This window comes from Calidris pugnax, unplaced genomic scaffold, assembly GCF_001431845.1.
Source record: "Calidris pugnax isolate Ruff unplaced genomic scaffold, ASM143184v1 scaffold147, whole genome shotgun sequence".
In the NCBI taxonomy this organism is placed as follows: Eukaryota; Metazoa; Chordata; class Aves; order Charadriiformes; family Scolopacidae; genus Calidris; species Calidris pugnax.
Genome location: NW_015092359.1, coordinates 4,711,659 through 4,736,595, shown reverse-complemented (window position 1 = coordinate 4,736,595; position 24,937 = coordinate 4,711,659). Strand labels below are relative to the sequence as shown.

At 45.2% G+C, this 24,937-nt stretch overlaps 1 protein-coding gene across 2 annotated transcripts in view; it reads left to right on the top strand.

Annotated features, from left to right (window-relative positions):
• Positions 1-1,131: 1,131 nt before the first annotated feature.
• Positions 1,132-24,937, top strand: part of RIN2 (Ras and Rab interactor 2) — an 83,864-nt gene continuing 60,058 nt past the window's right edge. Inside the window, exon 1 of one of the 2 annotated variants that reach the window (XM_014962495.1) lies at positions 1,132-1,236. The gene's annotated coding sequence lies outside the window, so the exon portion shown is untranslated. Of the gene's footprint in view, positions 1,237-21,711; positions 21,734-24,937 lie in introns of those variants that run through there. The other variant, XM_014962496.1, reaches the window with a different exon arrangement.

Sequence of the window (24,937 nt, the reverse complement as noted above, 5' to 3'; positions counted from 1 at the left end):
GCAAGCTTCCAGAGGCAGCAGAACTGAAATGCCAATCACATTGTGCCTTGTGATAAATGGGTTTTAATGCCAAAGCGCTGCATGGCGTGCATGGCAGGTAGAGCAGAAAGGTTTCGGTGGCCCTTGAGACAGCTTGCAGAGCTCTCCACTGCTTTCACAACTGGATTGCACAAGCAGAATTACTTCTGCTGCCTCCAGCTCACGCCACAGAAGTTTCACACCTCTCTGTCAGGAGACAGCTATAGATTAGACGAAAGCCGCAGCAACAGAAGCTGCTCAAAGGGATTAATCTGTTCCCTCCATGAGCCAGCCAGGTCTCTTACGCCTGGAGATTCACGGCTACTTTCATGGAAGCCGTGGACTAATGTAAATGTCAGCACCTTGGAAATAAGACATAGAAACACAGAACCACTGCTTCATCCCACTTCCTCAAAACTAGGTGGGCTTCCACCTTTCATTTTAGCGGTCTGAATTTCGGAATTGCTGTACCCGCTTTGGGTAGGTCTTTCCCCCAGTGTGTGTGCCTTTGAGTGTGTTCCCAGTCACGCCTGACATGCCGACTGCGGGCATTTTTAATGGGTTCTCTATTTACTGGGGGGGGGGAAGGAGCAGCTGCCAGCCTGGAAGGAGAACCCTTGCCCCTCGTTGTTTCGTTATTGAAATAACCAGCGCTGAAATAAACCCAATAAAGTTGTGACAGGCGGAGGGCCGGCATCCTTCGGGATGAACTGTGGGGATGCGCGGCATCCCAGCTGCATCCACCCTTGCCGTTTTTTTCCGGTTTTCTCCGGTTCGTGAGCTGGAAGTCAGCGAGAAGCAGCAACACCGGGGGTGCACCCCACGGCCGGCAGGACGGAAAGGTGAGGGGAACCCCCCCTTCTTCTCCCGGGGGGGGGGTCGCAGGCCACGACCGTCCCCCGCAGCTGGCGGAGCCCCTCAACCCCCGGGGCCGTGCACCTTGGAGCTCACCCACCCCGGCTCCCTCCCCACCGGGGCGCCCCCGGTGCCGGCCCTTTCCTCCGTGAGGGAGCGGAGAAGGCGGCGGGACGCTCCCCTCGCAGCCGCCGGCAGCCGCGGAGGGAGGGCCGGGAGGCGGGCTCATGGCGCAGGCGCCCGGCCCCATGAGGGGGGGAACCGGCCCCGGGGTGAAGGGAGGGGCGGCCGCAGCCCGGCCGAGCTGCGCGGCGGGCACAAAGCCTCCCCGGCCCTCGGCCCGGCCCTGCCCGGCAGTACGAGGTAAGGGGCGGGCGAGGGACGGAGGTGGGGGGGAGATGGCGGCCCGCCGGGGCCGGGGGAAGGGAGGCCGGCGGAGCTAGGCCGGTGCGGGGCGCCGGGAAGAATCGCGCTCTCTCCCGCCGGGGCTGCAGGTGAGGTGAGGTGAGCTCCTCGCCCCCGCTCCTCCGGCGGTTCAGGGGAGGCCGGGGGCGGCCCCGGCTACCGGAGTTTTGAGGGGGGACGACGCGCTGCAAGGGCCCCCCCAAACCTCCTCAACCCCGCCGCCCCGGGCCGGGGCTCCCCCAACCCGGCGCCAGGCCTCCCTCTGCCCGGGCACCCCGCCGGTGGTGTGCCCCTCCGGCCAGCCGTCCCGCCCGCCGCCCTTCACTCCCTTTCTCTTCTTTTCCCTTCCCTTCCCTGCGGCCGGGTAGAGTTGGAAGGGGCGGCTCGGTGTGCGGTGGCGGAGCGGGGCCGGGCCCGCGGGCAGCCCGGCAGCTCAGGGCCGGGAAGCCAGGCCAAAGGGGGAGCCCTCAGCCTGGGCATCCGCCTCCCTTTTCTGGCTGGAAAAGAGGCCCCGAAAGGCAGAGGGACAACATAATGCTTTGCCAGTTTCCCTTCTTAAATATTTCCCTATAAACGTTATGGTAAAAGCTGATTTTTCTTTGTCAGGGAAGTGCAGTGACAGGACAAGGGGTGACGGTTTTAAATTGGAAGAGGGGAGATTTAGATGAGATACCAGAAAGAAATTCTTCGCTGTGAGGGTGGTGAGACACTGGAAGAGGTTGCCCAGAGAAGCTGTGGCTGCCCCATCCCTGGAGGGGTTCAAGGCCAGGCTGGATGGGGCTTGGAGCAACCTGGTCTGGTGGGAGGTGTCTCTGCCCAGGATCTTTAAGGTCCCTTCCAACTCTGACCATTCCATGATTCTATTTTAAATCATAGGAGTCTGATTTGATAGATGTAGAAAAGCAGAAGGCGTACTTTGTTAGATTAATTCCTTTGTCTTCTCATCCTTCCGAGCCACTCGGCTCTCACTTGTTTTATTTGCTTATTTCCTAACGCGTCGCTCCTGAGGAACATCTCCGTGTGCCTTTGCCAGCACAGCTGTAGTGATGAGGATGGAGCAAAGCACCATTTCCACCTGGTGGTATTTCTGTGTGGGCAAAAAGCCCCCTGGGGGTAAACAGGGCCCTGCTTGGGGGAGTGCCCTTTCTCCATTGGAACACAGGGGACAGCTGAGCTGGAGTTAATGGTGTTTGCAGAAGTGTGTGTTTGCCCAGGTGGAGGCTATAGGGCAGGTACTGGGACCTGCAGACTCCACCGCTCCACAGCAACACCGTTTTTGATTCAGCTGACTCTGAGTAATCCTGTGTTTTCCTGGGATAAAAGATGCCAGGTTAGCCGTGGAACCCAGCTCTGACCTCTCCTCGGGCCAGACCTATGCAAAGTTTCGTTAGTTTTAGATCTGTTTAGCTCTAAAAATATTTATTTGTTAATAGCTTACTTGGGACCCGAATGTTTTAATTCGATGAGCAGGAAGCCTATGGTAAATAGAGGTGTCAGTTGATCACACAGCTACGCAGGAGGGTTGTGCGGTGATGTGTTTATATGGAACGTTTTACCATCTGTAATCCTAGGGCACGTTTAATTTCATTGGGGGGATTTGTATTCAATCCACTGTCTCATTCTATGTGTTAATTAAAAACGTAAAGTAATAATTGCCGAGAATATCAGCAATACTGACTCGTCGGAAAATGATGGAACAGCCGTGTGGATCGAGACTCCCATACCTCTCTAGGAATGCACTCCTCAAATGGGTTTTGGAGCTGACTTTTTTCCTTCAAGGGATTTCTGTGCATTTCAGACTCTTTGTATTTGGTGAACTTGTAAGCATTTGGATGTTTTGGTTTGGTTTTGCCCCTCGCCAGGTTTGGGATCAGAGAGTACTGTTGGAAATGGGCTTCCAAGGTCAGGTATCCCTGGTATCTGTCAAGACTGGGTTGTGCAGTCGCTGTCGTGTAGGTTTCCTCTCCAGCTAAGGCTTTAAAAGGACAGCGAATGTAAATACTAGTCTGGGCTGAGAAACCGGTCCTGTTCTGCTTCAGGATTTTGAGGTTGCTTAAAAAACTTCTGGTGGCTTGACAAAAGTTTTGTGCTGAGCAAGGTGCAAACGCAGGAATGCGTAATCTCTGCTTTTCAGAGCACAGGTGGCCCAACTGTGGGGTTTCTGGGGGGTGTTTTAAACATATATTTTTTTTTTTTTTTCAGAGGTCGAAATTCTCTTGTGTGAGGCCGTGCTGGCCAGGGGTCTGCTGGCAGCCTGTGCTCCTGGCACGGCGGGGTAAGGTGTGCTGGGGGCTCTCGTGGCTGACTTTAGTGGGTTGCTCTATCGCCTGGTTGCACCTCAAGCCAACTGGGTGTCCCATGCTCTGGCTCCAAGGCCCCACTGGGAGGTGTCCTCGTGGTCTCTTGTGTGAAACTACCCTCCTGAGCTCCCTGAAGCATATAGCATGGGAGGGTTTTGATGGGTGGCTAACAGGACCGGGAAAGTTGGCTCCTGGTGCTCTCGGGTGTATCTAACGTGGAAGACGAACAGCTCTTTTGCTTAAGGCTCAGGGGAGGTTTTTTTGGATTGTTTCTAAAGGTAGATCAAATATAGTAGTTACTAAGGCGCTGAATGAATACTGCAGTGACTGAATTTTTCACAAAGGAGCTACCGCTTTTTAGGAGCGGGTTGGGGGAAAGGCAGAACAATGCTGTCAAGATAGCAGTTTAGGAGCTTCTGTTATCCACTAGGACAATGTAGCAGTCATATCGTAGTGATAAGTGATAGAACTCCTCTCCCATCAGCTGGAGAGAACTGATAGAGTGCTGTATGACATAAGATACAGCCTCAAACCTTTTCTTAACGTGTTACCAAACCACTAGCGCGGCTTATGAGCCCTGTAGGATCATTGAGGGGCTCTGGATGAAGGGCTGAAAGGGGCTCGAGAGCAAGTTTGTGGTACTACCTTGCAGGCACGGAGTGGAGCAACACACAGAAAACTGGTTCTGTGGTCGTGTGTATTGCAGGCTCTGTCGTTGTGCGGGACCGGCCCGTGGCTCTAAATACTTGGCATACCTTACAGATCTCGCAAATAAGAGGTTTACCTACCTCTAATCTGTAACTGGACGTTTGTCAAGATGTGTCTCAAAAAAAAAAACAAAAACAAACCTCTAAAGTTCCTTACTTGGGAGTTGCTTGGAGAAAATGCTAAGCAGAGTCAAGTGTTGCCAGTTAAACTGTTTGTTTTCTTCCTGTCTCTTATCCTCGGTGTGGTGGGGTGTCTGGGTAGAGGTGATGGAAGGGTAACTGGGCATTTGGCACCCTCCCTTAAATTGAGTCATCGCGTAACAAAGCGCTGAGGGTGCTGGAGCAGGAACTGTGTGGACATGAGGCTCTAGTTTCTGATACGTGTCTTAGTTTGGAACGCTGAAAACTCAATCATTCCTGACACACAAAATGCTCCACCAAGACACTTGAGGCAGTAGGGTTATTCCGTATCTTATGGAGCGTGTTACTGGGAACTGGAAAGGATGTCAGGTCCACTTCTTAGCATTTATGGCGTTTATGACCTAGAATAGGACTACTTATGGTTATTAGTTTTATCTGATGCTTTACCACCTGCAGTTCCCCAACCCTGCGTGCCGGCGTGCTGGCTTAGCCTACCGTTCTTGTTCAGGAGGTTGAGTATTTGGAGTTTGAGTAGGACAAGGAGAAAGGGCTGGCAAGGACGTGGGGTTTTCTTTGTCCCTCAGCCGCTGTGGGGTGCGACACGGTTTGTTTGTGTAAGGGCAGCTGCTCCTGCTTTGTGTTCTTGGCTGTGGGGTCCGAAGTGTTTATGTGGTCTGATCCTGCTTTGGGTCTGGGTTCTTTTCTGTAACCCAGCCTGTTTTAATTTGACTTAGAGGGTCTCTTGTAGATAGACCAAGACAAAACACATGGGGTCTTTCCTCTGCCGCCGCCTTCTGCAATGCTGCTACTGAAATGGAAGGTGATGAAGGACATACTGGGCATCATGGCAACTCTTAGCCCATGTCTGCCTCCACGCTGGACCTCCTGCCTTGAAAAGCACCCTCTCTCCAGGCTGATTATGTGGTTGGGCTCGATATCTGAAAGGTCCCTTCCAACCTAGACAATTCTAAGTGGGTGGCAAGATGGAGACAAAGGTTTCTGCAGTGTGGAAGCACAAGTCCTTTCCTCGTCTGGGCACTGCACAGCTTGACCCAGTTACAGCAGCACTTGTGAAGAGTGGGCCCTGTGGTGTGGGCAGGCATGGTGGGCTCCAGACAGGTTCCATCCCTCCAGCAGCTCTGGTCCAGCCTCCTCTTTGATGTCCTTCATGTGGAAGCAGGGCTTCCCTGTTGGTAGGGTGTCTTGGCTGAGAAGGTCTCCTGGGTGGGAGCTGGGTGAGGAGGAGAAGGCTGGTGAAGGGGCTGGTGACCAAGAGAGGAGCACTTTAGCTTAGTGATGGGTAGGGGGGTTACCCCAAAACCCACACCTGGTGCCCGAGGAGGCAGGAGAAGCTCAGGACAGAAGTCTCAGCACAGAAGCATTAGTAACTGCCTTCTTTCAGCCAAGTGTTGTTGCTTAAAGTTTTCAGGCAAAACAAAAAGCAGAGTAATATCGCGTAGCGTTCCCAGGATCTCTAATGCTTGGAAAGTCCAGAGTTCATGAGGATGATTCAGTCGAAGGAGGGCAGGCCTTGTTCTCCTCTCTTGACATTAAGTTTTATACTTGCTCTGTTAACTTCAAGGGACTTGCTCCTGAATTTATGCCATTGGTTGTGAATGCTGAGTTGGGCCCCGAGAACTTGATCTTACCCATGAAACTTCTTGTTGCCTTTTGTAGTTCTTATGAGCCTACATATGTAAAGCCCATGCCTAACTCTTTTAAATAAAACTGAAAATTTTGCAGTATGGCTAAAATAATATTTCTGTCCAACTTGGTTTTTTTTTTTCTGACACATCGTTTAGTGAAAGTTTGCAGAAAGATTTAAATGTGCTCTCTAAGAAAAGTGACTAAAATTGATTGTCTTGTAATTGCAAGACAGATAGTATATCCATTCGTTGCACGCTTAAGAGAGGTTGGTGAATATATTATTTAATTTTTTTTGGTCGGTTATTCAGTTTAAGTTAGTTTGACTTGCAATTATTTGTAAATGGTCATCTGATGACTGTGATGCTTCTGAAAAGAAGCTGGCTGATAAAGCAGGTGTGGGCTTTCGGTGGTTTTGGTTTTTTGCCTTGAGATAAAGCAGAGAGAAATTACACATGAAGGAAAAGAAATGGTGGAGCTGTGGCCACATTCTCTGGGTAGGTTCATTCTGTATTTTTGGAAATGCTGTTCTAAACAATTAGCTCAGTAGGAAGTTACTGATCATTAATGCTATAGTGTTCTCTTTGGAGCTGATAGGGATTCTGCCATCAGTGTGGATATGGGAGAGGAGTGTGAAGGTCTCACCAAGGTAGAGTGAAAGTGGCAAAAGGAAGTTACTGGAGTTCTACCAGTCCTCTGGCAGGAATTCTGTGATATGTAATTGTCATAAATGGTTTGGAATTAGTGAACCCATTTGTATTGGGTGTTGCATGATGAGACTGTAACTGGTGCTGCACCATGGAGGGTTCTGGTCTGTGAAGACAATGTGTATGGAGAGGGTAGGATGTGGCAAAGGAAGTGCATTTTTCCTCCCAATCTTGGAAGAGGGTTTCCAAGATAGCATTGTAAATGGAAGTTCTTGGAAGATGTCTTACCTGTGACTCGTTGCTGAAGAGTGAAAGCCCTGCTTTGCATATAAGCAGCTGTTGTCTTCCTGAGTTCAGAAAAGCCTGAAAGCACTGAATAATCATTTTGTACAGTATTTGTAAAACAAGGGACAAATCCTTAGCTGCAATTTACTACTGCTCCATTACAACCAGTGGAGCACTGCCAATTGACTCTGGTGAGGGACACTAACAATCATCTTCCCCAGTCCTCATGTAGATAGGCTTAGAGACAGAAACAACTTTATTCTGAGGGACTTTCCTGAGGGGAAAAAAAAAAAGCTATTCTTGTTCCTCACTCTACCAGCTCCAGAATGTGAATGTCATCTGGCCAAATGCCCGGGACCAAACACAGTGCTCTAAACTTGGTCTCACAAGTGGCTTGTAAAGGAAAAGAAAAAACAAAAACTTTTTTGACTTTCAAATGGATCTCTTACTTTTCTTTTTTTTTTTTTTTTTTCATCCAAAATGATGTCTTTGGCTTCTAGTTTATATTTGCTGAACACAAATCTGTACTTTCCAGTCATTAACTCCAGGGTTCTTTGACCCTGACTCTGTTGAAGGATACTTCCAACATGAAAGTAACCCAAAGTCTTACTGGTTTTCCTTTTGTGCACGATGTGTATTGTATGTGCTGATACTCCCTTTCTTAACTTGCCTGTGGATCCATAGCCTTGTCTTCCTCCTAATCCTTTGTTTAGTCGTTTCTATTAATGGCATGCTTTTTGAGCCTATGCCAAAATATGTATTTAAATACATTTGGGAACGAATGTGTGGAAAGCAATGGAAATACTTGCTTGACGAACCTGAGCGTGTTCTTCCCTGAGCTCACTGGTTCAGCTGGAGACTGGGAGCTGTGGAGCTGGTGAAGATGGCAGAAAGCAGGTCGGGATGTGCCATCGGAGCTGCACGTTGGGTCAGCGCATGGAGAAATGTTATTTACTGTGGAAGAGTGTCCTCTTTTACCTTCCTGCCTTGCAGATGTGTGGACCCTGCCTGGGAAACGCTCTGGCACGGGGCATTTTCTCCTCTGTGGAGCAATGGGCAGAATTGCCAGCTCTTGTTTCCCACCTCAACCTGGGCCAACGTGGCAAGGTGCTGCCTTTTACTCAAGCTTCCTGCTAATGCTGTAAGTGAACTTTGTGTTAACTTTAACTCAGGAATTAAATAAGGCCCAGGCTGAGGTCTGGGTATACCTGCTGCCAGTCTTGGGTCTGCTTGCGTGAGAAACCGCTCGCCACTTTTTGCAAAGAAGTGAAGTTCTCTTAAACTTGATTTCTCTCTTTTATTTTTTTTTTAATACAGCCACAAAACAAAACCATAACTTTCACAAAAATAAACATGCATCCTCTTGCCAGCTGGGGCCTTGGCATGCTTTATGATGCATAATTTGCTGAGGCTGTAGTTTCTTAGGAAAACAGTTAGATGTTGGCAACTATGAGATGCCAACACTCAGTAAAGTGTCGTAATAAGCTATTTTAGCTACAACTGGGGATTTAAAAAAAATTAATTTCTTCACAATGTTTGCAGTAGTTAATGCAAGGTGAAAAATCATAATTTGGACACTTTAAACACCTTGGGAGAAGGAAGCCAGGGTTCTTGCAGTGTGTTTGCTAGGGGTCACACCTGTTTGGTTTGCCTAAATGAGAACTTTCAGGGTGCTCTGGATTATTTAAATTGTGTCTACCCATGTGCCACAGTATAACCCCAACTTGGTACATAGGCTTTACTAGCATCCCTCTGGAGACAGCTGTTTAAAATAGTGTTTGTTTTAGAAGTTGACAAGAGTTCAGTTTTAGGAGGTGTGAGTGGAAAATGTGGATTTTTCAGTCCTATGACTCTTACTGCTTGTGGTTTGAACTTGATTCACTTAAATAGTAGCTGCAGTAAAACTCATCCTGAAGCGTTTCTCTAAAAACCTGTTTCTTAGACCTGGGAATTGCTACTGAAGTTGTCTTAAACTGCTTTTAAATAATTATAGCAGCCTTCCAATATCTGAAGGGAGCTCCAGGAGAGCTGGGGAGGGACTCTTTGTCAGGGAGTGCAGTGACAGGACAAGGGGGAATGGTTTTAAATTGGAAGAGGGGAGATTTAGATGAGATACCAGAGAGAAATTCTTTGCTGTGAGGGTGGTGAGACACTGGAAGAGGTTGCCCAGAGAAGCTGTGGCTGCCCCATCCCTGGAGGGGTTCAAGGCCAGGCTGGATGGGGCTTGGAGCAACCTGGTCTGGTGGGAGGTGTCCCTGCCCAGGGCAGGGGGGCTGGAGCTTGATGATCTTTAAGGTCCCTTCCAACTCTAACCATTCTATGACTCTATGAAAGTTATCTTTGAGCCTGGAGTAAACTTTTCCACTAGTTAAATATGTTAGAGTTGTAAAACTGTTTAGTTAAGTCAATTCTGACCATGAGTCAAGAGTCTACTACCCCCTCTCCTGTGTTCCGGAAAGGTGCCATCCCTGCCACGTGAGAAATAGACTGTGGCCCTGCTTTAAAGTGGAGTAGAATCCAACAGCTTTTAATGCAATAAAAACGATGAACGAAATGTTTGACTCTTACCAACTTGTCACAAGGAGTCACGCAGAAATCCTCAGTTGTAACTTGTGTCAGTGGTCTTCATTTTACGTAGTGAATGCAGCTTTGCAAACTGTGTTGCTTGGATTTTTTCATCTTATTTGATCATAGAAAAATGAAGATTCACCATCAAGTGAGCAGCTAGCTTTTCTTTGGTTAATTCAGATTTTCTGTTTGATGGTTCTGTGAAAATTCTTAATTTGTGTTTGCTGCACTGATAAAAGCACAGCTTATCCATTTTGGCAGGAAATTCCTACAAAGATATTTTCAGCATTTGTTTTGCAGTATTAAAATATTTAACTTTATTGCAATTTTTTTCCTAGGAGATATCATCTGCCAAGATAAATATTTGGTTTTGTTATAGAGTGGCTTCATTTTTTGATGTCTATATGAAAAACATTATTTCATCCCTTGGTATTTCATAAATGCTGGGGCATATGTTAGCTATCACTTACGCTGTATTTCCCATATGGTTAACAACAGCTCTGGAAGCCAAAGAAGTGTTTTAGCTCTGTCTTGTATGTCTTGTTTCTTGCTAAAGATAGTATGCTGGAGTGTGCACACCCTTTGGGCAGACGTTCTGGGCATCTTCCTTTACTGCTGGTAGGCTGCTGTTTGCCATGCTGTAGTCTAGACATGACAACCATTGCATTTACTACTCCCGAGTGAGCTGGAGGCACACTCTTTTCTTTTTTTAGTAGTACAGCCTGAGAGTGATGTCTATGTTCAACCTTTTATTTAAGGTATATTCCAGGCCAAGGAATACATAATATTGTGTCTGTTTCACTGATGCTCTGTGTGTTGCTTTTATAGTATTCTCTGTTTTGCTTAGCACTTAAAATTGTTTTACATGTTCTAAGAACAGACAGTAGGTGATAGGTGTCTTTCAACGGTTGTTAATATTGTTCTAATAATGGCTGGAACGTTTTAAGTTCATCTAATTAAATTCATCTAATAATAGTGTTCCTGGCAGGCTTTTGGTCATGCCCCTGGAGTGTGGAACATAAAACTGAGGATGCTCCCCTGGAGTGTGGAACATAAAACTGAGGATTGCTGGATGGAGACACCAACTTGGAAGTAGTGCATTGAACCAAGTCTTAGTATCAACAGATCATTTCATACCACCTTTTCCTTTGCAAACAAAGGCCATGTGTTTATCAGTGCAGTTAAAACTCCTGCTAGGATGCAATGCCTCTGTTGTGATGGGAAGATTCCTTGGGTTTTTATTTTGTTGGGTCTCCCAGTTCCCAGGTGTGGAGAGGTGGCCTTCCCTGCGCAGTCCTATCCGTGGGGATGTTTCCTCTCCAGGCAGGGACGGGCTTGTCATGCTGATTACTGGTGTTTCCTCTGTGCCCTTTTGGGCCCAACAGAATGGGAAGGTAGCCTTTATTTCACTAGTGGAAATCTTCATTTGGAACACTGTACTGGAGTCCAGTGTCATTCATTAAAATGACAACGAATCTAAGAAAGGTAGACTATAGGTTTGGCTCATGCTCAGTGAGCTTTTCATTCAACAAGGTGTTTATACTTTATATAATTTCAGCTATGAGTGGTGCATCGGTTTTTCTTTGTTCGTTAGTGCTTTTATAATTGGCATCAGTTTGTGCTTTTTCTAATTGTCTGTCTAATGAGCACTAATGCAGCCCAGGCCAACAGATCACGTTTAACTCTTGGAACTGTGGTTAAAGGTCCTAACAAAAATAAAACACCAAGTCTAGCAACATATAGGTTGAATACACCACCCCTGACACCTATAAAGCCCTATTTATTCTAAACATATAATCTCCAAAGAAAGACAGCTCACAGAAAGTTTTGGCAAAGTTCATTATGTGTGATGCCTGTAGGGTGACTCTTCCAGCATTTTATGTAATCCCTTGCTTTTATTTGTCCGCTGTCTGGTGGTTAGCATAGAAGTCTAGTTGTCATTGAAAGCTTTTAGTCTCAAGCTTGCCAGCTTTTGATTAAAGGCAATAGGGTTATTTGCATGGCTACTTAAACCCATTTCTAGGCTAGCATCTTTTCCCTGCCTTTCAAGCAGTCATTAACACCAGCAAGGCCTTAGACCTTCGTCTTTCAGATGTAGTTCAGCAAAGTACCTGCATTGGAGTCAGTTCTACTCTACTGTGTTCAGTTTTGGTGCCCGCTGTACAAAAAAGACATGGACAGGCTGGAGAGGGTTCAGAGAAGGGCCACCAAGATGATCAAGGGCTGGGAAGCCTGCCACATGAGCAAAGGCTGAAAGAATTGGGTTTGTTCAGCCTTGAAAAAGGAAGGCTTAGGGGAGACCTTATCACCATGTTCCAGCATTTAAAGGGTGGCTACAGAGAAGATGGAGACTCCCTTCTTACAAGGAGTCACGTGGAAAAGACCAGGAGTAATGGGTACAAGTTACTCCTAGAGGAATTCTGACTGGACACAAGAGGAAAAATTTTTCCAATGAGAGCAATCAGTCACTGGATTAATCTCCCCAGGGAAGTGGTGGACTCCTCATCATTGGCCACTTTCAAGGTATGGCTGGACAGGGTGCTGGGCCACCTTTTCTAGACTGTGCTCTTGCCAAGAAAGGTTGGGCCAGGTGCTTTTTGAGGTCCCTTCCGATCTGGTATTCCATGATTCTAGTCTGTTGAGTCTGTGTTGTGCATGTGTAGGCTAATTCCGAATTGCACATAAGGTGATCATCATTTAAATGCCAGACCTCCCAAGGCTACACATAAATGCCTTGGGTTGTTGGAAAATGGCTAAATTATCATTTCCAGGGCCAGTCTCTTAAGTTTCAGCCTTGGTCTTTATGAAATGGCAAATTAAATTGTTCCAGTCCTGAATATGATATGGTGGTGACAGTCTAATTTGTATGTGGGTATGAAATGTGTGAGTGCGGGGAAAGGTATGTTTCTGTGTGAATTTATGCATTTGAGGAGACTGGAGAGAGGTGCTTTTTTTTTTTTTTTTTTTGTTACAAGCTGTGAAGCAGCACGACAGCTGTGTGAAGGTGCTTGTGGGCTTGGAATGGGTTTCTGAGAGATGTTCACCAAACATGCAGACTTCAGACAAGTAGCTGTTGCTGCCAGATTCTGCAATGCTGATAGCAGGGGGTAGTCAGTGTTTGCTGCTGTACAAAGAAACAAAAGGAGAAATAACTAGTAGAAATTTTGGGGAGAAATAACCCCATGAACCAGTACAGGTTCGGGGCTGACCTGCTGGAGAGCACCTCTGAGGAGAAAGACACAAGAGTCCTGGTAGACAATAGGATGGCCAATGAGCCAACAATGTGCCCTTGTGGCCAAGAAGGCCAATGGCATCCTGGGGGGCATCAGGAAGAGTGGGACCAGTAGGTGGAGGGAGGTCATCCTGCCCCTCTGCTCTGCCCTGGGGAGGCCCCATCTGGAGCACTGGGACCAGTTCTGGGCTCCCCAGTTACAGAAGGACAGGGAACTGCTGGAGAGGGTACAGCAGAGGGCTACAGAGATGATGAGGGGCCTGGAGCATCTCCCTTATGAGGAGAGGTTGAGGGACTTGAGGCTTTTTAGCCTGTAGAAGAGAAGGCTGAGGAGGGATCTGATCAATGCTTATAAATACTTAAACGGAGGGTGTCAAGGGACTTTTTTCAGTGGTGGCCAGGGATAGGACAAGAGGAAATGGGCACAAACTTGAATAGAAGAAGTTCCACCTAAACATGAGGAGCAACTTCTTTCCTTTGAGAGTGACAGAGCCCTGGCAGAGGCTGCCCAGGGAGGTGGTGGAGTCTCCTTCTCTGGAGACATTCAAACCCCACCTGGACGTGTTCCTGTGCAACCTGCTCTGGGTGGACCTGCTTTGGCAGGGGGGTTGGACTAGATGATCTCCAGAGGTCCCTTCCAACCCTATATAATTCTGTGATTCTGTGAAAAATGATTAAGGACAAGGCTTTAACGTGTCACTGGCAGGATGGGCAAAGCATGGAAGAAGAAATGGAACTGCAGTGTGAAAAATTATTTAGATGTTTTTAAAGCTAGGTCTCTTTTCAGTACGCATTGCTAAACAATACATTTTCTGGACAAGAGGGACCACTGTGGTTGTGTTCTGCAGAAGATAACTTTTGTCGGAAGGGAGGAGGGGGAATTGGGTTTAGCCCTTCAAGCTAAGAATAAGTGTAGAAAATGCAAGCTGAATGCAGTCAGGCTGGCACCAGCTGGTTCTGTTAGACTTTGGGCCATAAAGCCAGGCAGAAGAGCTGTGCCAGTAGCAGCTTTAGGAAGCCCAGTTGATTGTGGCAGCCCCTCTGGGCTGGTGAGGGAGAAGATGGGCAAAGTGGACCAGTAGTCCCTCAAGGCTGGTGTTTTCCTGGTGGTCAAAGGGTACTCAGCGTCAAATGCCCCGCTAATTACTCGAAGGGCAGAGGGAGTGCAGGCCTCAGCAAGGTCTTTGTGTGCAGCTTCAGTTCTCCTGTGTGCAGGTCTTGGGATAGGTAATGGAACATGTTTGATTGCTGTCTTTGGAAGAAGCTGACACCAACTCCCTGCTGGGCATTGCTTATGTTCACCTTCTCCGGTAGGGACTGGGGTAGGACTTCGCAAGTAAGGAGGAGATCCTGTCCGTGTGAGGTCATGGTCCATGAACTGTAAAAGAAAAATGTTTACTTCCTCCTCGTTTTGCCTTTTGGTGCTACGGTTTTGGAAGAAAGGCAGAGTGGGAAGGAAATAATGAGTTTTAGGGGTGGATTGGGTTCTTCTAGCTCAGTCACAGCAGGTCAGGTTACTCGCTGCAGAAATGTGGCTCCTCAGAGACATGGATTTGTGTTTGCGATGCATCATAGCTGAGGTACAGAAGACTAGAGAGAAATGAGCTTGTTGGTGTCTCTTTTAAGAGCCATTGATAGACTTTGGTGAAGGTTTTTTTCATGTTGCTGAATTTATACAAAGAAGCTGTATAAAAATAACTGGCACCAGATGTAGAATCAATAAAATAATGCCGTGTTAAGTCTTGAAACTGTGGTCTGTAACCACAACAACTATTTTCACCCCTTGGCAGCTTTCCCTTTATTATTTGCAGGAAGAGAATGATGGAATTTCTGTTAGCTGTTACTCAAAATAATTTAATTTTTCATTTGGAAAAGGACCAAGAAGACCTGTATCACCGCATGCTTAGCCCCAGCTCCCTGTACACAATGATTGCCAATGTTTGTTGTTAGCAGTCATGGGAATTTTCTAGTATCAGTGTGTCAGCAAGAATTCAACCTAGACAATATCTGGTCATCTGACTGGTGCCTCACTTTCTGGTTTTGATCACATTTGATTCACATTAAAAAGGAAAAAAAAAAAAACCAACCAAAAACCAAACCTGACACTAACAACTTCTATATTTGACCTGTGTACAGAATAACCCCCAATACAAGCAAATGTTGTGGAGTCACCAATATGTTGTATTTCGGAGTAGTCTGCTGTTGTCAGTACTTTGACCCAGTTTCGCCATTCCACTAAATGAGGCTTATTTTCTTATTTCAAAACACTTTGTCCCAGGAGAGAGGAGAAAGAAAACACATTGTTTACACAAGTAAACTAATAGTGGAGAATGAAACACCCACGCTTCCTTCTTCAGGAGTTCCCCTGCTAGTTGTTTCTATGAACTCATAAATCCATCAAGGGCAGATAAACTTTTAGGAGTAACCAAGTGGGTCTTGATGTGACTGTCTGGCAGTGATGATATTCTCTGTACCACTGGGGGTTCAAAAATAGGTTGGACAGAGAAGGAAAAACTGCTCACCCTAAAAATCTAGGGAGGGGCAGGACCTTCTTTCTTCCTTGTCTGGATGAAGACAGCCTGGGAGAGGCTTTAAGCCTTTCTCTTTGCTGTAAGACTCCATTAGTGGCTGTAGCATCAATACCCACCTCTTTATATATGGGACTGTACGTGTCCTGGTCTTTTGAGGGACTTGAGGACAGAAGCAGATAGGCGAGTTATTGGGGTGACAATCTTAGACCACCTTATCAAATACAAATGTGATGTGGGAAGAAGGGGGAGTGATGAGAAGGCTGCTCAAAACTGTGGAAAATGCCAGATCTTGGAGATGTCATGTAATATGAAACACATCTGTCTTTGGAGGATCCTTGTGCAGATGGTTATGGAGAAAGGGGTAGAAAAGGAGAAGAGCTTTAGCAGGAAGTATAAAACAGTTAAAACTGTGAAGAGAATTGGGTTGGTGGATGGTTGACATAGTGCTCAGTAACATGGTTTAGTGATGAGTTGGTTTTTTGTTTTTGTTTTTTTTAATGGGAGTTAGGTTGATGGTTGGACTAGATGATCTTAAGGGTCCCTTCCAACCTAGACAGTTCTATGATTCTATGGAAAACTTACAGGTAGCGTGAGGAAAGCTGAGGAAGAAAGCTAGCAAAGTCACAGAATCACAGAATTATATGGGTTGGAAGGGACATCTGGAGATCATCTAGTCCAACCTCCCTGCCAAAACAGGTCTGCCTAGAATGGGGTTTCATCTCCAGGGGTTCAGCTGCAAGAGTGAGGGTAAGGTGGGTGTAAGGTCTGGGGTAGGAGAGACTGGGGCTGGTCAGGATACACAGTGAGAGAGGAGAGCTAGTGATGGACAACCTGATGGAAAAAGGGCAGAGAACCAGGAAAAGAGCAGTAACCTTTGCATTGTTGATGAATTGCAAGTCAGCAGTGACAGAAGGAGGAGGATGGAGGTACTTGAGGTGGTTATCAGAGAGAAAGGTTATAGGGAGAGGGAGCAATTGTCCCCTGAAGGAAGATCAAGAAGAGCAAAATGTGGACAGGAAGGATGACCTTTGTTTATGTGACTTAGAAGTTACACAGAAGGAAGCTTGGTTGAGGCTAACATTGTCAGTTCCAGGGTGTATTTATAAAAAAAGGAAGAGGAGCGGAATTAACTTGGGACAGATATTTCAATAGTTGTCAGCTTTGAATTTCCTGGGTTTCATTGGCATGTGTCATAACCTTTTTGTTTTCACTATTTAGTGTTGTTTGTCCATAACGAAATAGGACGGAAGAAGAAACAATAAACAGTGTTTATCAGAATAGTATGTCACATTTGGCTTCTCTCCTTTATTTGTTGAAACTGTATTTAGAAACTAAATTGTAGATTATAAATATTTGAGTATTGGAAATTCCCTTGTCCCTTAAAAAGAAAGCATCTCCCAAATGAATCCCTCCCAAATAAGAAGCCATCTAGTCCAATGAAAAAACCCGTAATTAAAACAATATTTTGGAGTGAAGTTTGTCAAAGTTGTGGGTGAATTTTTTCATTAAAAGAGTCTTACAGTCTGGTTCCTTGTGGGAAGTGCACAGGTGCCTCAAATGATTTTGAGGATTTAAACTTCCTTCCTAATTTTTCCAAAAAGGTCAGGTAGGGGCAATACTTTGTATTATGCTGTCTGTGGGCTGTGGTATGAAGAATTCTTAGATTGCCCTATTTATTCCTACCCCCTTGCTCCCAACCAGATCCTCAAACAGGCAAGAAATAAAGAAGGTTAAAGAAATAAACTGTTCATGGCCAGTGGATCCTAACTAGGATAGCTCAGTAAAAACTCTCTCGCAGTTCAGTTATATGAAAAAACCCGTAATTAAAACAATATTTTGGAGTGAAGTTTGTCAAAGTTGTGGGTGAATTTTTTCATTAAAAGAGTCTTACAGTCTGGTTCCTTGTGGGAAGTGCACAGGTGCCTCAAATGATTTTGAGGATTTAAACTTCCTTCCTAATTTTTCCAAAAAGGTCAGGTAGGGGCAATACTTTGTATTATGCTGTCTGTGGGCTGTGGTATGAAGAATTCTTAGATTGCCCTATTTATTCCTACCCCCTTGCTCCCAACCAGATCCTCAAACAGGCAAGAAATAAAGAAGGTTAAAGAAATAAACTGTTCATGGCCAGTGGATCCTAACTAGGATAGCTCAGTAAAAACTCTCTCTGCTCTAGGCGTGTTTTCCTGTCTGGTATGGAGAGCAATGAGTTGGGTTTAATTAAGTGATTTTTCTTGCAGTCTTTTTGGTGCACAAAACAAATAGATCAAGACATAAGCACTGCTCTTTTAAAGTTTTTTTCTAGTGAAAATACTTTCTTTAGTTCATTGAGAAATAAATCGTACTTGGTTCTCGGCTTCGTGGTTGTGAATCAGTGAAGCGTGAATGAGTGCTTGCGCGCTGATTCTATAAGAAGAGTTGGTACCCATTTTGGAAGTGTGCTAAAAAAGTGGTGCTTAAAGCAGTGGGTTCTGCAAAAATAAGTAGTAAGTGCTGAGCAAATAAAGCAGCAAACTGGTTGTAGTGTTTATGTGCCTATGATGTGCAGGTGTTTAAAATGAACGGCGTGACCACAAAAACTTGCATGGGATTTTCCTCATGTGGGATGTTGGGTTACATTGACTTCTTGGTCAGAAAACCATAGTGGAAGTGTAGCTAAGGACATGCAAAGACAGTTGTTCTTGAACAAAAAAAGCAAATCCACGATGGCATAGCTTGGGTCTGCTCAAGGGAGTCACTTGATGCTGACCTGGTGTGATCCAGTTTGTAGGAAGCTTTGCAGTTTGTCAAGCGTAGTATATTTGATGACCTGATTCTGTAGCCAATAGGTAAAACATTGGATCAATGGGAGTCCAACGGCACAATTTTCATAGTTTCTTTTGAATATGGCACATGAAAGATGAGCCTATGGTCAACACCAGAATAAGAAAATGCTGTTTGTTCACTAGTTAATCATTGCCTTGCCGTCTCCTGCTGTGCTGAAGCTGAAGCACACAGCAAATGGAACTTCCAGAGTTTGTATCCAACAGTCTCAGGGGGAGCAGGACAAGCTTTTAAGCAGAAATTGGAATAACAGGTATGCTCAGTGACTTCAGGGTTTCTTATAGACTCTTCTTGCATGCTGTTTGGTGTGCTCTACATGAAACCCCATTCCAGTACTTGTGGACATTAATGGCAATCTCTCTATTGATTTTTACGAAACATAGGATGCAGCTTCTTGGGCATTGGCTACCTCCTGAACAATAGTTTCCTACTTTTAACTACAGAGTCAAGCAAAGAATAATCTTTGCAAAACATTTCTTAGGGAATAATAAAACAGTTGCTTGGAGTTATAAAATACTGATTTTTCTTACGGGGAGGTATCCGTGAAGCACGTCAGTGGTGCAGCAAACAGCACAACAGAACTAGACAGCATTATTGCATTATAATTGAAAGAAGCTATGTTTTGTCATTGTTCAGTGGCATACATACTATTTAACTTCTTTTTCAATAGTGAAGAGCCTAAAAGATATTTAGAGTTATCTATTAATTTAAAAAAAAAATGCAGCTTTTGCAGTTCTCTTAAGGTGACTTTTCTGTCTTGCAATCCATGGCTAATTTTTACTTTTAAGGTCAAACAAACAACTTTTTAGTTCTATCTGCTGCTTTTTTTGTTTTGTTTTTTTTCTTCTTCTGTGTGCTGCTTTGGGTAAACAAATGGAATCCTTTTCAATGAATTACATGGGAAAGAACTTCTCAAAAGCAATTTGTTTTGCCCTGTCTCTGAAAATGGAATTGCTTTTACTGGAAATTGGTTGAAACTTATTGCTCGGTATTTCTGAAAACACTGAGCAAGAAGAGCGAGAGCTTTGATAATAACACTGTGCCACACGGGAGAAATGTTTTAAAAAGGAATCATGCATGTTTTAGAGTGCTGTGGAAATTTAGCCCATCTGATGTTTCCAAAACAGTTTGGACCCAATGGTGAGTGCTGGGAATGCAATCTTTGGTGCTTATGCCAACCTGGGTAACGTAACAGGTCAGTGCACGTAGTCTGTGTTGCCTGATTCACTGCCTCTGATACCACACATGGAAAGTTTGTAGTGGCACTTGGTGGACCTGAGAGGAGGTTGTGCAAGTGCAGAATGCTATAAATAGCGTGCTTGACAGTGCAGAGAAATTGTACTTCTATTTTTCTTAGTCTGATAACAGATTAAAAAAATTCCTGGCTATTGTTCGTAAGTCTCTGAGGTACTTCAGCAGCATGTGAGGAGCTTAAGATTTGACATAATCTGAAGAAAAGAACGTTTTGTGTGTGAATTATTGATGTGCAACGTGAGAGAATTGTGGTGTTGGTTGGTGGTTTTTTTTTCTAGAGGGAAGTGAACACTCTGACAGTTCAGATATGTTTTGCAAGGTTTCGAGCTGCCTAGTGAATTTAAGATAACAGAAGTCAATTTTGGCTTAAAACCAGTTCTCGTAAGCATGGAGCATCAACCGTATCATCCTGGCTTTTGTGTGTGGCTGGCCTGGCTTATTCTATTGAATTTGAAAAGGTTTGATATGTACCTGCTAATCTTTCTAAGGAGTGTCTTTGTGGTTTAATGGAAGAACTGTCAAAGGTTAACTTCAGCAAGGGCAGCCTCTGTAGTCTGGGAATGGAGAGGCAGGTCATGGGGACCTCTCTTAAGTGTCCCTTCTGTGTCCTCCTCTCCAGAGTTACACTTCCCCTTCTGTCTGAGGGACATCTGAGAGAGGTTGGCCCTCTCTGAGATAAAGGTAGCGCTTGTTATTGTCTGCTGTTGCAATATAAAACTCTACAAAGAAGGAAAGGTAGATCATGTATAGAATTAATCCGTCAGAGGAAAGACCCTCGAACTCTGGCAAATAAACTGCAAGGCATCTTTTCATGTCTAGTACTGAATTTATCGTTGCTCCAAAGATGTATACTTTAACTATACCTTGCATGCAAGTACCTTCTTGCCGTAGTATGGATGCAAGTTGAAGCTTGATCCGCTGTATTAAAGCGTTGCAGGATTTCTTTGCCTGGTTCAAAGGCAAATTACAGGTTCACAGAATGGTAATAATGGAGAATACTGATCATGAAGTAGTCTGTCCTCCAGATCTGTAAGTTTTTAGACAAATACCACATATCAGTTCTAAGAATCTTGGTATATGTTTTGGCAAGTCCTTAAAAATGTAGGTGAAGGTGTCCCTTTCCTTCTGTCAGGTTATTTTAGCAGGAACACCTTATTTATACTTTCTCCCCTGTCTTCTGAAGTTTTGCACATCTACATATATTGTGTGTGCATTTAATAAACAGTGATGTATATACTTCAGGTGCTGATTTTCAAAAGCATGCTGCAGTGTCCGTGGTTTTGAGTCAGCATGCCTGTGGTGATTGGTTGTGGTTTTTTTTTTAAACATGATGAAATAGAAATTATGTTGTGTATCAGTAATTGCTAGATAGCTATGCCTAGTACAGCATCTCTTTCTACAATCTACTCTTTTGCACCTAATACCAGAATAAGCATATCTGATAACTTAACCCTAGATCATGGCAATATTTGAGTAGATGGAAGCATTTAAGCTTGTTGAGTAGTAGGTCAGATCTTTCCTTCCCCCTTGCTGCATGGAGGAATGTTACCTCTGGCAGTGTCAGAGCTTTGCTTGGTGCCTTTGTTGGGCAAGAAGGTAGGAGTTGTGACATGAATGTGGAAATCCTCGTTCTTCTCTGCGATTCATGGTACAGGAGGTAGAGATGCTTAAAACAACCCACAGTCAAGCCCAGCAGGTGGTTATTTTGTGCATCTCCATCTTAGATCCAGGTGCTGTAACCCATCTCTCTGCATATTTGACTTCATGCTTCATTGTGAATTCTGATGCTTCTGCAGACCTTAAAGCTCTATTGTGATTCAAGTGATTACCTTTTCTTGTTTCTTCCAGGAACTGCAGCTCGACGTTAAATGTCGTTTTTTTTAAGAGGTTTGAAAACATATTTCTGAATGTTTTCACTTTTATTATTCAACTGGTTTTGGCAGGAAAAACAAAAGGAAATTTCTGAAATACTGCAAGAAATTCTCGCTTTGTGAGACATCCAGGGAATTTGGGAAGAGTATGAACCTTCTGAAAGGTTATCCAAATCAAAGCCAATCTTACAGATGTATTTCTCTGACATGTCTAGAGGCAAAACAAGACATGAATGTATCAATGTACAATCATTCTCTTATAAGAGAGGCAGTAGTATCCTTCACGATTAAATGCTGTGCCAGAGGAAATGACTGGGGTTTTTATTCCTTTTCAGTAATGTGGAAAGTATGCCATGAGAGCAAGCAGGAAGAGGTTGTTTAGTGGAAGAGAGGAAGAAGAAACTGTTTGGAAGGGGTGCAGGGAGACAGCGCTAGCAGCAAACATAATCCTCCTGGTAAGGTGCCACGTTCAGCAAAGCCTAAGGATTGGATTTTCCGAGGGATTTCAGTGTTTGCCGAACTGTAGGCTCCTGTTGGAAAGAGTGATACAATGTCTGTTCCTGTCAGAGGGAGCAGAGTCAGGCCAACTCTTCTCCACTTTTCAGATGGGATTTTCAGATGCTTTCTTCTCTGCCTTTATGAATTCGGCATAGATAGAAGAAGTGGGGAGACATCTGTGAGACAGCAGATCTCTCAAACATCTAGTGGGACTTCAAACCTCTCCTGAGAGCGCCACGCTGAAACAAGCTCAAAGTAATTCCTCTTTATCCTTTAGTCTCTTAAAAAGGCTGCCAGTGAGTAGGATCTGGAATCAAGGGATAAAAAATAGGCCTGCAGGCAAAAGGTAGGTTGAGGCAGGAGTGATGACTAGCTGAAGCCAGGTGTAGAAAGATGAATGTGTAGGTTTGGCAGTGATGTTCCCACTTTAGATTAGGTTAAATAAATATACCAAGCCTGATGCATGGACTAGTTCACAGCCCCTGAAGATCCATGTCCATGTTGGTAGTTCTTTGAGCAGTTGCTGATATTTTTACGGCTTAACGCGCGGTGAGGTGAAGGAGTCCTTGGAAAGACGGCTGTGATTTTGACAGTGTTGTTACCTGAACCAGGGTGAGGAGCATTGATCCTTCAAGATGCAAACACAGGTGTCAGAAGTGAGCAGGTGAGGAGATTGAGAACATCTGTGACCTGTTATGACTAAGTTGACAATATTGGGAGCTGAAGAGTAACCTTTGTATGAAACAGTGCGATATCTAGGAGAATATATAAGCAGGACAAAGCTATGAACAGGGCAAGGGGTGGAGGGGCAGTTGGCCAGCTGTTTGTTTTAGGGAAGAGGACTAGTAGGAAAAAAGCAGCCATACTGCACCCAAGTTCCTTCTGGTTATGAGGAGGATGTGAGATTACAACCCTACAGACTCTTCACTGCACTTCCAGATGCTACACCTTGCTCCTCAGGCTCATTTGCCAGTTCTCAAGGCATTGTTTCTACCTCCGTATTCACAACTGCACCGTACATTCCCCTCACACGTGAGTCAAGGCTGTGTTGGGCCCTGACTGAGTTCTGACTGTGCCTGGGGAGGTGGGTACTGGTGCTTGGAGCCCCAGAAGCTCATTTGCTGGGGGCTGACTTGCTGGAGAGCAGCTTTGAGGAGAAAGACCTAGGAGTCCTGGTAGAAAATAGGATGACCATGAGCCAACAATGTGCCCTTGTGGCCAAGAAGGTCAATGGCATCCTGGGGGGCATCAGGAAGAGTGTGACCAGCAGGTCAAGGGAGGTCATCCTGCCCCTCTGCTCTGCCCTGGGGAGGCCCCATATGGAGCACTGGGACCAGTTCTGGGCTCCCCAGTTCCAGAAGGACAGGGAACTGCTGGAGAGGGTACAGCAGAGGGCTACAGAGATGATGAGGGGCCTGGAGCATCTCCCTTACGAGGAGAGGCTGAGGGACTTGGGTCTTTTTAGTCTGGAGAAGAGAAGGCTGAGGGAGAATCTGATCAATGCTTATCAATACTTAAAGGGAGGGTGTCAGGAGGATGGGGCTGGTCTTTTTTCAGTGGTGCCCAGGGATAGGACAAGAGGAAATGGGCACAAACTTGAACAAGAAGTCCCACCTAGAGATGAGGAGCAACTTCTTTGCATGGAGGGTGACAGAGCCCTGGCAGAGGCTGCCCAGGGAGGTGGTGGAGTCTCCTTCTCTGGAGACATTCAAACCCCACCTGGAGACGTTCCTGTGCAACCTGCTCTGGGTGGCCCTGCTTTGGCAGGGGGTTGGACAAGATGATCTCCAGAGGTCCCTTCCAACCCCATGTGATTCTGTGATCGGAGACTTCTGCAGGCTCTGGGGCAGATGGCTCAGGCTACCAGCCCAGGAGTGGGCAAGTGCTTGGTGGCCTTCTTGAGCTGTGAGCATGCAAGGTGGGTGCCAGGAATGCTGAGTGGTGCAGGCTGGATCTTCTGCCTGCCTGCCTTGAAAAAAGCATCAGCAGGAGAGGGGCAAAGGCCATGGACTTTGTCTTGGCTCAAGGAAAGCCTCTGATTTGCAAAGTATGTAGACCTCTTGGCCAGGTCTCAAGGCTCGACCATTCCTCTCTCAAATCAACCATTTTGCTGCACTCTCTGCCTTCCAGGGGGCTGCTGGAGCTTGGAGCTGGAGTCTCCTCCAGGCAGCCCCCCCATCACTGAGCAGAGTGATAATTTCCTTGGAGGAATTAGTGATGGGTGTAAATTGAGTGGCATTGCATTTCAAATTTTGCAACATGCATTTACAGGCCCATCGGGGGAGTAATAAGCACAGTTCACCTCTGATCTGCCCATGGTTTTTTAAAAGTTAATGAGTGTTGCATGTTTCTGCTTCCTGTTTAGTTTTTCAAAAGTTTTTTCAAAAGTTCAAGAGTTTTTCTTGCTCGCTGACAGCATATGGTGGTGACCAAGCTTTCTTCAGGGGGGTCACTCACAGAAACCTCTTATGTTCAGGTAGCAGAGATAATAATAAAAACAGTGCCTGAAGAAAAAGGAGATTGAACAGGGAATGTTTGTTATTTCCAGGCTTTTTCAAATGTTTTCATTAAAATGACAAAATACAGAAATATGGCACTGTAAAGGGTGACTTGTAATTTTTGCTGTATGCATTGTTTGTTTTCCACAAATAATGTGCTCTTGCATTATTTGAAGAAATAAAAAAAAAAAAAAAAGACTGTAAACCCTTTCTGCAGCCAGAAGAATGATGGAAACTAGAATCCTTTTTGCTTAATCCCCTCGCTTTTTTGCCTGTGGATACAGCTGTGCTAACACAATGCAACATTTGAGTGGAGAGGTCTGCAAAATCCTGGCACCGGCGACAGTTTTCAGACTGAGGCTTTTCTTTTTGATAGATTTTTATTTATTTATTTATGAGTGGAGAGGTCTGCAAAATCCTGGCACCAGCGACAGTTTTCAGACTGAGGCTTTTATTTTTGATAGATTTTTTTTTTTTTTTTTTTTTCCAAAGTGATACTGTGCTCAGTTGTATCTCTGTGGCCCTGGAAGTAGCCTTTCAGTTAACTTCAGAGGAAATACTTTCAAAAGGAAAAGTTTCATTTTGCCAAGAATCAGATAAGGTCAGAGTAATTAGACAAACCAGAGCTTTGTAAGTTAGAGATGAACGCAACCTTCTCTGTGG